Below are 13,528 nucleotides of genomic sequence, written 5' to 3' on the forward strand. Positions count from 1 at the left end.
AACATTTTGACTAGTTATTTGAGATACGATTATTTTACCTACTATTTATGATATAAAGTAATTTTAATAAAAAGTTTATTTCTTTTAACATACATAATTAATTGTAAAGCTGAAATAGCTGGAGCAATGTATATGTTTCATTAATATGAAACACTGAAACATTATTATGTAAGATATCTAATATTTAAAACTTCCACCATTCTGTACTGACTTTTGAATATAAACAATCAAATATAGAAAGTTTATGTTGTTAGATTTTCAAAGTCAGATCAAAACAGTCTTAAAGCTGACAAGTCAAACTTTGCTTTTGACAAGCTAATTTTCATTTGTAATTGTTGTACCGTCTTATTGGCAATATAATCATATACTTCACTACAATTTATTTAAAAAAATTCTTAATCTGCTTCAGAATGACTGATAATTTGAAACATTTTTTAACTAATCATGGAAAACTAAAAATAATCAGTTAGAAAAATAACTTATTTTTAATTGTAGAATAGTTTCCTTCAGTACAACTGAAATTTTATTTCTTTTTCTGATATGCAAACAAATAAAAATTAAAAACCAAAATCACTTTATTGCATCCCGGACAACACCGGGTTGGTACAGCTTGGTTGGGATACGTTTGGGAAAATATAAACAAGTGATTTGATGAACTTACTACACTTATACTCTCTCAACACAAATACTGATGACCCATCAGACTAGCAGCAAAGTCCCACTTCTTCACTACAGAAGTTCTAAAATGTCAGAAGATGTTCTACTCTTATAAGATTCTTTCCTTAGACCATTTACCCTCTCCTTGCTTTCCGTTTTCTTTACTGTACCAACATGCACGAATTTAAATGTAATATGAACAAGCATCTTGCTGCCCAACTCCCCACTCAGTGTTTTTATCTAATCACAATAGCCCCGTCAGTGGCAATGTGCATTGTTTGGAGCAAATAAAAGTATTTTTTTTTAATGTTTATGCATTATTCTCATTTTTATACTTTTTATCATAAAATGTTTAAATATAAATTTAAGTTTGCTATTTAAGACCAAGTACTTCTACTCACCCCAACGTAAATACTGATGACCTATTATACTAGCAACAAAATCACACACCCCTAGATGCCAGAAGATTTTTTTACACTATGAGCTTTTTTCCTCAGACCATTTTCTTTCGGAATCCCTTCCTTGCTCTGTTTCCAACATGCAGAAATTTGAATATAATATTAACAAACATCTTACTGCCCCCACTCCAAATCCAACCTCTATCACTGTAGCCCTTATGCTTCAGTGGCAATATGATTGTTTGGGGAGAACAAAAGATAAAGATTCATAGCATGGATCCAAACAGGTGCTGGTATTCTTCTTAATCTGAACATAATTATTTCAATAAACAACAAAACTGTTAAAAAAAAATTGTGTTTCTTAGACCGGTAGTTCCAGAATCCTCACCTTAGATTAACAAAAACATAGGAATAGCAATTTCTGCATTTAGATGACTAAAAGAAAAGATATGGAGCAGGATATATCAACATTTCTGAGGTGAATACATTAATAGTTCCTATTGCTGTGAATGTATATGAAACATTAGCTGTACTGGCCAAGCACAAAAGGAAACTCAATAACGTTGAAATTGAATGCTTAAGAACTATCCTTTGTTAAATATTGAGTGACTATCATCTTGTTAATTAATTACAGAAAGTGGGACTCAGTCGTGGTAAGCTTAATGTACTTCATGGTTAGCTTGACCTACTGTGGCAATTGATAAAAAGTTATGTGATGTTACATGGCTCAAATAGGGAGTGAGAGAGAGAGTTGTCACTTCGATTGGAAGCTAGAAATGCAAATGCTTTATTTTAGAAATGTCCTGATAAGATATAATTGAACAGTAATTATTGAGTTTTCTGTGTACACTCCCCACTAGGTAGAGATTTTGAACAACAAAGTGAATAAACGTCTTCTTGTCTTCAACTGTTTGTCTTAATTTGGTAATTTCTCCGGGTATGAACAATGTTTGCAGGTAGTGCTTCCTCAGTCAGGCAAGATTCCTAAAAATATGCACGGTGAAAATGAGTAGCTAACTAAATTATATTTATAAACTTCCATGCATGACACAGGGTTAAAATATAAGACTTGGCGTAATTCTGCAAAAATGCAAATATCAGAATGAAGCCTAATGTGAATGATAGAAAAAATAGAACATGGGCTAGACATATTTTCTAGCTACCAGACTCCATATTATTCTTAGTTATTATCGCTTGTAATAAGGATTGAACCTCCAGAAGATTGCCATTTAGAACTAATTGATTATTACATGTGATAATAACTGACACCATTGATTTGTGCCCGATCAGGGCTGATAGAACAATTTACCACCCTCTCCTCTAAAAAAGGGGTTAGTTTGACAAAAAGATTCTCAAGTTTAAGATAATACACCTGAAGAAGGTTGGAGGTTATATTGGTCAAAATGTTGTGAAAATAACAAAATACTTCTTTTTATTCATACCTGTTTAGTCTGATGTAAGAAGATAGGGAGATAGATAATGACAATATTATTATGTGGATAACTAAAAACAATACTCGTCCCAGGACGAGTATAAGCAATAAACATAATATTAATTTAAAATTTTAATGTATTTTCTTTCTTTGAAGGGCAGGGTATGGCTTTGGTGGGAACCTCCAAAATAGTAAAGTTCACAAGAAAAAATTTTTTTTTTTAAATAATAATGATAATAATGTGCTCATGTTATTCACCCTGTTTCCTGGAATACATATTTCAAAATCCATAGTGATAAAATTCATGGTTTAGAAAATTACTCTGTTATAGAGATACAGATATATATATATATATATATATATATATATATATATATATATATATATATATATATATATATATATTTTCATTCGTCATTCACATACAGTACTGTTTCACCATATCACAGTTCATTAGTGTGGCTAGATAAGCAACTACCTCAAGCCAGGATTGAAATTCAAATGCCCAAACAACAGTCAGTGCTTCTAACCGTTATGCTATTCAGCTGCTTCTATGCCAGATAGTGAATTAACAATGTTTTGACATTGTCCAAACACCTAAGCTCAATATATATATAACCAAAACTAAGCTCAATTCTGTAAATACGATTTTAATTTTATGTTATGCAAACTTGTCAGTTGAGGTAGAAAAGTAATATCTAATTAAAACAGTATTTGTTTATTTATTTACTTTTTAAAGATTTTTCTATTTTTACCGAGCAAATAGAACTACACCAACATTATGTTTTCAAGAATTATCTAAAAAACTGCCAAAGAAGTGATCCGACAACCAAATAAAGAGTTTTAGTGGAGTAAAGTTGTCCTTGACAGTTTCTAGATGAATCTAGAAAAAGTCATCTAGCTGGGATTTATATGGTAAATAAACAAATAAATTGATGAATAAAAATATAAAAAGAGAAACTAAAAACTTAGAAAATCCAACAATATAACTTCATATATTAGAAGACTAGGTTGTCAACAGAATATAGTCGGACTTAGTTATCATTTTTGATAGTTTATTGATAAAGATGGCCGTCTAGACTTGTTCCATTTAAAAAGTAATCTTTGAAAATCTTAAAAAACAACTTATTTGTTTTTTAAGATTTCTCAACCAAATAATCGTATTTATCGGATGTAAAGATTAGCACTAAATTATCACTTGATGTCACTCTGCAATTTTTTCTTTTACATAAACATAAAATCAAAGCATTGCTACCAGATCAAATTAATTAGAATGAACCAAGCAGTAAAACATGAATAGACCTTTGGGAGAAGAGGGGCGGGGGACAAAGCTTAAATAGGGAACAGAAGTTGCAAATAAAAATATTTAAAGAAAAGAAAGAAAAAGAGGAAGAACATTTGTGAAGAATTATGGTAAAATGAGGTAATACATCAGGTAATATTTAACCTGATGTATTACCTCATTTTACCATGAGGAACAGAGAAAAAATATAAAAGGTGAAAGAAAGAGAGAAGAACATGGTCCAGCTAGAAAAGAAAGAGCCAGAAAGAGAGGCAGAGAGTGAGAGAGAGAAGATATAACTATATATAGAGAACTAGAGAAAGAGAATAAATATAGAGGAAGAAGAATAGTTAGAGAAATAGAGAGAGAAAATAGAGATCGACAGAAACAGAGAAAATAGAAAGAGGGAGCGAAGAGAGAGAGAGAGAGAGAAAGAGAGAGAGATGGGGGGGATAGCTATATTGAGAGAAAGAAGAAAACATAGTTAGAAAAAGAGAAGATGCAAAATAGAGAAAGTGTAAATGTGGAAAACAGCTAGGGATAGAGAGGAAGGGACAAATAGATAAAGTGATAAGGAGAGAAATAGATAAAATGAGTTAGAGTAAACCGAAATAGAAAAAATAGAAAAGTAGAATAGAGAGAGAGACAGATAACACACACACACACACACACACACACACACACACACACACACACACACACACACACACACACAAGAGAGAAAAGGGAGAGAGAGAGGGAGAGAGAGAGAAAAGTAAGAAAGTGCAGCTAGAAAGAGAGACAGAGAGAAAATAGAGAGACACATACTAAATGAAGTCCGACAGCAAATTTAAAGGATAAAAAATATTTTTTGCAAACTAAATATTTCCAAAAAACAAAGTGAAAAAAAAGAGAAAATTATATTTCCTTCAACCTCGAAGCAATGAATGAAAAAAAAAAAAAAAAAAAAAAAAATTGAATAAAAATAAACATAAAAAAATTAAATACCTGACCAGGCCATGTTTTTTCCGACCCCTTCACCGTGAAATCCCAAATAAGTTTGGTCAGCTTCAATAGGTAAGGCCAGTTCAAAAAATTCCATTTTTCCAATAACAATATCGAGGAACAAAGATTCCAAAATTCTTCTACCTTCGAATCCCAACCCGTCCTGTGTTGTGCCTTTTTCTAAAATAGACAGGCAAACAAGCAATAGACTCTGTTACTACTACCACCACCACCCCTAAATAATAAAAATACTAATACTATTAAAACATACTAGCTCTTTCTTACCAGTGCTACTACCATCAGTGCTAGTATCTTTTACTACCACCTGAAGTGTTCTGTCGGTTTGCAGCTGAATACATTTTTCTTCTTCTTCTTCTTCTTCGGTTGCACAAGGAACCCTCCACTTTCATCGAGGAACTTAACTCACCAGCCAGAGGGTGTAAGTCAGTGAGAAACCCAGGTCGACCCCCCCACACCCTCAACCACCCTCGAATTAAAAAAAATAATAATAGTCATAATAGTCTGCATAATAATAATCATATACGCCTGTACTGTCGTGCATCGTATGCTCTTGCAACGGTGCTAGTAAGCATGCAGCCGGTCTATGTATGCAAGTAAAAAAAAAAGGGAAAAGAAAGAAAAACTAATAGATAACGGATAAGAAAAATGGTAGGTAAGAAGAGACTATGAGAAAATATTGTTAGAGGCACAGTGCCAAAAATTTTCATAGTTTAAATATGCAAAAATTTTAACCCAATACTTATTGGTTTAAGTACAGCAAAAGTTACTATAAGGCTCCCTGCAATTTATAGGTTTTGAAGTCCAGCTTTCGATATCTGACAGATACTCGTCTTCATCATTTGATAAAGTACCAGGAAAAAAAAGACTCGTTGAGTTGTATTAAACTTAGTTTAGATTAGTCGAACCAGGAAAAGGAATTTGAAAACCTTTTAAACATAAAAATAAAGACAAAATCTCAAATTAGTTGTTTTCTGCTCAGTATACCTTCTCCCTTCTTTTCTTTATAGTCACAGGTTAAATAGCATTACTATTTGTTGTGATGTTTCCTTTTGTTCTCAGTTTATTCCAATATATTTTATTCTTTCCTTTCTTTTTTTAACTTTTTAAATAAACAGAAAAAAAAGCAATGAAAGTGAGTGTGATATATATAATATAAAATGGAAGAAATTAAATCAAATTACATTTTATTCTTCTTAACAGTGTGTAATAATCAAGTAATCAAGAAAAGGTGATGAACTAGAATTAAATATTGATTTTGCAGGAAGGAAACTATTGATGACAAAGAAACGAGAAACAGACTAACTTTACTTTATATATTATATAGGTGTATTAAGTAAATACTCCAAATTTCGTGGTTCTGACATTAAAGTGCATCCAGTAGCGAGACTTTAATTTTGGAGCTTTAGACCATATGGAACCACTTTTTAATTACTATTACTCACAGTCCATTCTGACCTAAAGTTGCCAGGATCTGCCAGGGTTCCATATGCGAGTTAAATAGAATTTGTCCCAGGCCTGATACAAAACTGCCTACGACAACCTTGAACAAGGTGTTTGCCTCTACTACACATAACACCCAGAAATCAACCTTTCTCAGCCATTGCTACTTTTTTTCTTGCTTACTATTTTCTAACCTAATCAACTATCCAAACTCTCCTCAACTATATATATCATTAGAAACCTAAGTGTGATGGACAATCGGACTGATCGAAGGATGAGAAGAATCTCTTGTGCATGGATTCACCTCAAAATGCTATTTCATCATTGGTTACACATCCGTTTTTACATACTGGCATGTACTGAACAGCTTTAAGAAATTGAATTCCAAACTAACCTATATCTGGTCAGGTCTTTATTTATCCCACTTTCTCTCATTTTTATCACTTTCTATCAGTTTTTTCTTGACCTTCCCTTGTGAACCGAACCTGCTACCTCAACTGCTCTACATCTAACTGCAAAACTCTTACTCATTCTTGCAACATGGCTATACTATGAAAATCTCATGTTTTGCACATATCTCCCTCTACTGTTCAGATTCAGAACTAAGCCGGTCTTTAAAGCTCAACATCGATCAAATCATTTTCATACCATGCAATGCATGATTTCAATCATTGCCAGGTTTTACTTCCACATATCACAGTGATATACTCTTCTTTTGGTCAACAGTGATAACGCTTTGCTGAATAATAAGGAGAGAAGTTCTGTTAACTTACTCCATTCACTTTTAATTGTTGCAATCACACTTGCATCTGCTCCACCTTGTGCTCCAGTGTTATTACCAAGGTAATAAAAATTCTGAATGACCTCAAGTTTTGCCATCCAGATATACTTTTGCTACATCTGAGTTCTCTATATTCCCAATGTCTTCTATTTCTTTCACACAAACTAGCTGCTTCAAACTAGAATATTAAAGATTACAGACGGATAGAGTCTCTTATAGAGATGGGTAGACACGTATAAATAAAAAAGTAAACAATAATCCTGATAAGGTTATATGAACAGGGTTATAATCTAATGAGTTCTAACTGTTTATATAAAATTTTTCAATAATAAATACAGCAAACATGTTTCAGTTCGAGCATAAAACCAGCTGAACTTTTTAAGACCAATATTCAATACAGATGCAAAAAAATGGAAAGCAACCCAGCTAGAAGGGAAATATGTTTGCAAATGTGTAGCCAAAAATGTTTGTATAAAAAAGTTTTATTCACACAAACAAATAAATAAAGATAGATTCTTAAGTAATAAATAAAAAATAAAAAATATAATTTAGACAGTACCAAAATTATGATTTCAGTCATTGCAGTAAATAAAAGTTATAGCTGATATGCGTTGTATAGATTAGTCATAACAGAGTTGGACAACACTACTTCGAGTAAGGAGGCAGAGTATCCTGGAAGCTCTGGTCCATAAATACGGTCCTATTTGTTTACTATGTTTACAGGTGGAGTGAGAGAGTGACAACATAATAATAATAGGCTGATAAAATGAATAGGGAGCAGGAATGAAAATCCAGAGGGATGGGGGGGGGGAGAAAGAGAAAGGAGTGAGAGAGAAATGGGTGAAAAGAGGAGGTGGCTGAGTAGAGAAGGGGATCACAAAAGAAAGCATGTGCGTGAGGGAGAGAGAGGGGGGCAAAAGAGAGTGAAATAGAAAAAGTGAAATAGAGAGAGATAGAAAGAGAAATAGATGAAAGAGAGAGAGAGAGAGAGAGAGAGAGAGAGAGAGAGAGAGAGAGAGAGAGAGATGAATGAAAAAGTGGTAGAGAAAGAGAAAAAGTTAGAAAAGAGCAAATGAGAATGATAAATAGAAGGACAAGAATCAAAATTTGAAGAACTAATAATAAATAAAATATTAAAATGAAACAAGAGTGAGAAATAATATAAAAATATAAGATATAAAAGAGTGGCAAGATAAAAAGTAGGAAGATAAAAACTTTTCTCTTCCAAATAGATAAAAAATAAAAGATCTGAATAAAAATAAAAATTGAGAGATGGTATGAAGAAAAAATATTGCAACAAAATGGAGATGACAAACCATAAAGATAAAAACGTTAGCATTTTTAAATATTTATTTATAGAGAAAATTTAGTTATGGAAAATTATTTATTTATTTATTGAAGGATAACAGTTAAAAAAAAAATTACGTTAGTAACGAAATTTAAACTTTCAACACTTTTTCTCATTAATTTCTTTTTTTTTTTTTTTTTTTTTTTTTTTTTTACATATTTTGGAATAGTCTTTCATTTTTTTTTTAAATAAATTTTTTTTTTTTTTTCATATCCACAGACTCACCTATCGTTGAATAAAGAATCTGATGAAAAAAAAAAATCACTCGAAAAGGAGAGGAGGGGAGGTTCATGATGATGGATGTAAATAAATACTAACGTAACATATCCACGAAATCGTAAATCCTTCAAATTCGATGCAATTAAATATGCATACAAAAATTTTAAGACACACAGAGAGTTTGAATTACCTACGAGACACCATATCTTAAGTGTCTTCAGTCTCTCTGTACAAGGCTTTGTCAGGACAACCTGACATAAGGATTCTTCACTGTACAAGTAAATCCTGACCAAATATTTAAAATAACATAGTATTCGAACCCTAAATAAGATTCCCTCAACATAACTATACACTAGAACATATGAGGAATAATGCACCTTCTCCGAGATATGTTACCTCAAGTAACAGCATTTAACAGGATACTCCACTAGATCAGATGAATTTTTTATCCTGGACCAAACCAAGAGATAACAAGAAATATATAATATAACTAGTTAATTGGTCAATTCGCTAGAGAAAAATTAATTTGATTTTTTCTTTGAATCAGGAAAAACTGAGTTTACAAAGCCAATTAAATAAATAAAAAAATAGACAAAATCAAACAATTGGTTTCTTTCTGCTCTCCATATCTTCCTCCTCCTCCTCCTCCCCCCTCTCTCTCTCTATTGTAATTGCTAGCTATGGGTTAAATCATATTACTTCTAGTAGTGATATTCCCTTTTGTTTATAATTGACCACTCCAAGAGTGATAGCATTTAAAATAAGAGCAAGGGTGGTGGCAAATAACATACAGTAAGAGAGAGTGAAAGGTAGTAAGAGATGGCTTACTTGATAATTGCAAATGATTGCTAATTAGAACAATTTTTAAACATAACTCAGTCTGAGAATTGAGGAATATTTTGATATATATTTTATCAGAAGGCCAAATCAGAAAAAAATATTTTTTTACTGTCCTGACTCATCCTGCATACTGATAGTACTTCTGGATCTAAATCTTTTTTTTTTTTTTTTTTTTTTTTTTAGTATATATAATGAATATGATGAAAGCAATTTAGATTGTTACGTTATATTTCCATTTGGAATTGTTCGACTGAAATAGCATCGTAAAATATACTTTGAATTTCAACTGCAAAATACATGTATACAGAAAATGTTCACCTTTCTCACTCTATACTTTCAACAATATGAAAACTCAGCTTTACAATGAACAACTTTTTTTTAATGGAAATCGCTTCAAACAAGGCACGAAGCTACTTGATGTAAAGAGTTAAAAAAAAAAAAAAAAAAAAAAAAAAGTCTACTACTTCCAGATCAAAAGTTGCCAACGATAAGTGTTAATTGGATAGATTCTGGCCTATAAAATAGCAATTCTTTTTCCTTTGACAGAAACATCACTTATGGGATATGAGGAATACAAGACAAACTAATTTTCAACAAACTATAAATTTGTACATATATCAATGCTAGGTGTTAATTAAACATGTTTTCATCCATTTCCCCCCCAACATTTATTACAATTATCAACGTGAATCTTAGAACCTTTTCTAGAATGCAATAAGTCACAACTTTAAGCTACGGTTCACACAACGTATATAATGCCTTTGACAGAAGCTGTTTAGATTGTTAAGTCATGTATTTACACTTGTAACTGTTTGACTGAAATAGTGAAATTGTGAGCATAAAGTGTATTCCAGATTTTAACTGTGCCCGTAAAATATCACAGTTGAAAAAATGTATGAAAGATGCAGCTGGGTAAGTCTTTAAAATTTATTTATGACGAATGAAACACAGGAAGATTAAGTTTCTATGTTTCCTTGCAAGTTTGTATGCCTAAGCAGAAAAAAAAAATGCATCGTTACTGATAATCATGAACCAAAAGCATCTTGTATATATTACTAGCTGTGGCAATCCAGTGTTGCCCGGAATTCAATACTTCAAATTTGTTTTATAAATATTTCTATGATAAAAGCAAGTAAGGAACGCTAATAGCTAAAAGGAATAACTTTTAGTCTTTTGTTAAGAGTTATTCCTTTTAGCTGATTTTTTTAAAATTACATTTTCACCCCAAACAAGGCACAGTGCCACTTTGATGTAGAGGGCTACTGTCAAGGACGTAAGTAGCAGGGATATTACATGGGAGTTGAGCTGCAAGATGTCTGTTCACATTACACTTGAACTTCTGCATGTCAGTACAATTGTGGAAGCAGGACCTCAGAAGGGAATTCCAAAGTCTAGCAGTTCTGGGGAATAAACTATTAGAGTAGAAGGCTTTCTTACATCTAGGGATCTCTACTGTGTAGGGGTGGGACTTTGCTGCTTGTCGGGGGTATTTACGCTTCATATAAATTATTAACAGGAAGACCTGACGTTGAATAAGATGAATAAGAATCATAGCTTTGTACTTTTTCATCATGTTCATAAAACCATATTTCTTTTTTTTAATTGCCCCACCCCACCACTCCTGTTTCGTCTGCTAATATAGTCTGGAGAAATTGAAACATTTGAAAACTCTCTGAATACGTCTTAAATATGTGATTTAATTTTTATTAAAATCGAACATGCATATTTTAAGAGGTTTCTGTCTCCATGGGGTTTTTTAAAGGTAGAAGCACAAAGATATTCAACACACAAAGGAATTCGGAATCACTTCCTTTATCTTAGATTTTATACATACGGTTTAAAATTCACAAAAATAGGTTATATTTGAATTTTTATGGGGGTTATGCCCTCATAGTCCCCTTAGGGACGCACTTGGAGATTCTGAAACACTTCCATGGTCTTCCTCGAGAAATTTTACATAAGAATACACTTAGATTTGATGTAGATTTTCTAACCTTTCTTCCTATAGGGAACTTGCAAACACGTGCATAGACATTGAATTTTACATGCAAAAATTACTTCATAGAATAGAAAGGGTAAATTGATCTTTTATTATTTGAATGTTTTATTTCTGTGTGTCACATATGTATACTTTCTTGTCTTATATATACTTTGTTAGTGTATATAATGTAAGTATTCAGTTTGCTATAGAACAGCCAATTGTGACTATTCCTTAATGATGTATGCTACCCCCCACCCCCAAAAAGGAGTTAATGCCTGGGAGGATGTTCTCATAACAAAGCAGGTAATATACTACTCCAAAAATGTGGAAGTAATGTCTGAGAAGATGTTCGCCTAACAACAGAACACACAACTAATCCCCCATCCAAAAGGAGGAGATAACGATGGGAGGATAATCTTGTTGTTAAGTCGACGTATGCAGTCTCACTCCTGACACAATCCTCTATCATATGAGATGGAGCACTGTTGTCACATCTGGGAAGATGACACTCGGAGAGCTTTCCTGTTTTGATAGAGTACAAAACTGACTTTGAAATCTAGTGGCCGATGTCCATTTTTTTTCTTCCCTACATCCTCTTTACTATAGAAAAGAGGTTGCTAGTATTTCTCTACTCTCTCATTATTTTCATGGTATGTGCCTGGCTGAGCTTCAATCTATAGTGCCTCTCCCCTGTAAAACATTTACAATAAAAAGATCTAGCTACAATCACTGTCAATAAATTCCCTTTCTTGCTCTATGAACTGAGCATAATTTCCCTGTGCAAAGTTTATTTCTGAGAACTGCTCACTTGTGGAAGACAGTACCACAGGGCTGCTTCCTGACTAACATTGCCATTTTCAAGTCCAATGTAAACAAATTTTTGCTGAGCCGTCCTCTTAAATAGTCAATTTCTAACCATCATTACTAATCTCCTTTTCACTGTATATTTGCCAAACTCAATAACTCTTATCCTCGTGGGCTTTGATAAAAGGCGACTGGTAAAAAAAAAAAAAAAAAATCGTTCACATTATTTTGGAGTTTTGAAAATGTTAATGGCATGTTATTGAGCTGCAACAGAGTTATGTCTTAATTGGTTAAAAATTGCAACTGTTTTGTCTATTTGTTTGGTTCAACTAATTGAGAATATTGGCGGTAATTAGTAATGCTGGAAAGAAGTACTAATGAGCGATATTGGCAAAGCGATGATGCTTCACCGTGAGAATAGGAAGAGACATACTTTTTGTTTTAATAGTTTGAGAAAATGTTTTATCATTTCCTGTTCAATTACAGCTTTCTTAAAAAACTGTATAACTTATAAATATATGTACATTATATGTATAGCTGTACAAAGGTATGATCTTTTTTAAATCTACATATCCAAATGCATGTTAATTTACAGTGAAAAATAGAAGCTCAATATATCGTCATGCTATATATATGGCACCTATTACTAGTTGGAAACCCCATTAAAGTACTTGATTGTAGGGTGTACAAGAGCTAATATAAATCATTTTATTTTAAATACTGTACATTACAGTGTCTATGGGAGACACCTAGGTTTCATCAATCTGGTTATTCTGGATTTAGAATAAAATTCAGCTGGTCACTGCATCTTTAATTTGCAATGACCAGTTGGATTTTATCCTAAATCCCGGATGACCAGATTGAAGAAAACTGGGTATCTCCAACAGACCATAAAGTATAGTATTTAAATAAAATGATTTAACTTTTATAGAACTTATGATTAGGCACTGTAATGAGGTTTTCAACTAATTTATGAGACATGCCATATATATTTCCTATGAGGAAACATTGAGCTTCTATTTTTTTTTTTTGCTGTAAATTGAGAATAGAATTAATTTGGAAAGCTCCATGTGATAATTTCTGAATTAGTTTTAAATATATTTAAATATTTAATGCATTTTTATATAAATATAAGATTTAAATTCTTTAAATTGGTTTATGAATTAAATTGTGTATACATTACAAGAGCTCAAAATATAATATCTTAATAAAAGTTCCAATTTTTAAAAAAATTCTCTTAATTCATGATTGTTTCTGCCTATTTCAAAACATTTTTTCTTGATAAATAATGAATTCAAGATGTTTTTTCAGTGAATTTTTATCTCCCATCAAATTATACAC

At 32.0% G+C, this 13,528-nt stretch overlaps 2 protein-coding genes across 8 annotated transcripts in view; both read right to left on the reverse strand.

The window, feature by feature from the left end:
• LOC145242393 (uncharacterized) overlaps positions 1-13,528 on the reverse strand; it is a 717,261-nt gene that overhangs the window by 140,159 nt on the left and 563,574 nt on the right. The gene's annotated exons all lie outside the window — the stretch shown is intronic.
• Positions 1-13,528, reverse strand: part of LOC145242391 (uncharacterized) — an 82,042-nt gene that overhangs the window by 51,711 nt on the left and 16,803 nt on the right. Inside the window, exon 1 of one of the 2 annotated variants that reach the window (XM_080105413.1) lies at positions 4,757-13,035. The exons of the other annotated variant lie outside the window; for it this stretch is intronic. The gene's annotated coding sequence lies outside the window, so the exon portion shown is untranslated. Of the gene's footprint in view, positions 1-4,756; positions 13,036-13,528 lie in introns of those variants that run through there. 2 annotated transcript variants of the gene reach the window in all.

Source organism: Euprymna scolopes, chromosome 21 (genome assembly GCF_053919585.1).
Source record: "Euprymna scolopes isolate OS-2025 chromosome 21, ASM5391958v1, whole genome shotgun sequence".
Lineage (NCBI taxonomy): Eukaryota > Metazoa > Mollusca > Cephalopoda > Sepiida > Sepiolidae > Euprymna > Euprymna scolopes.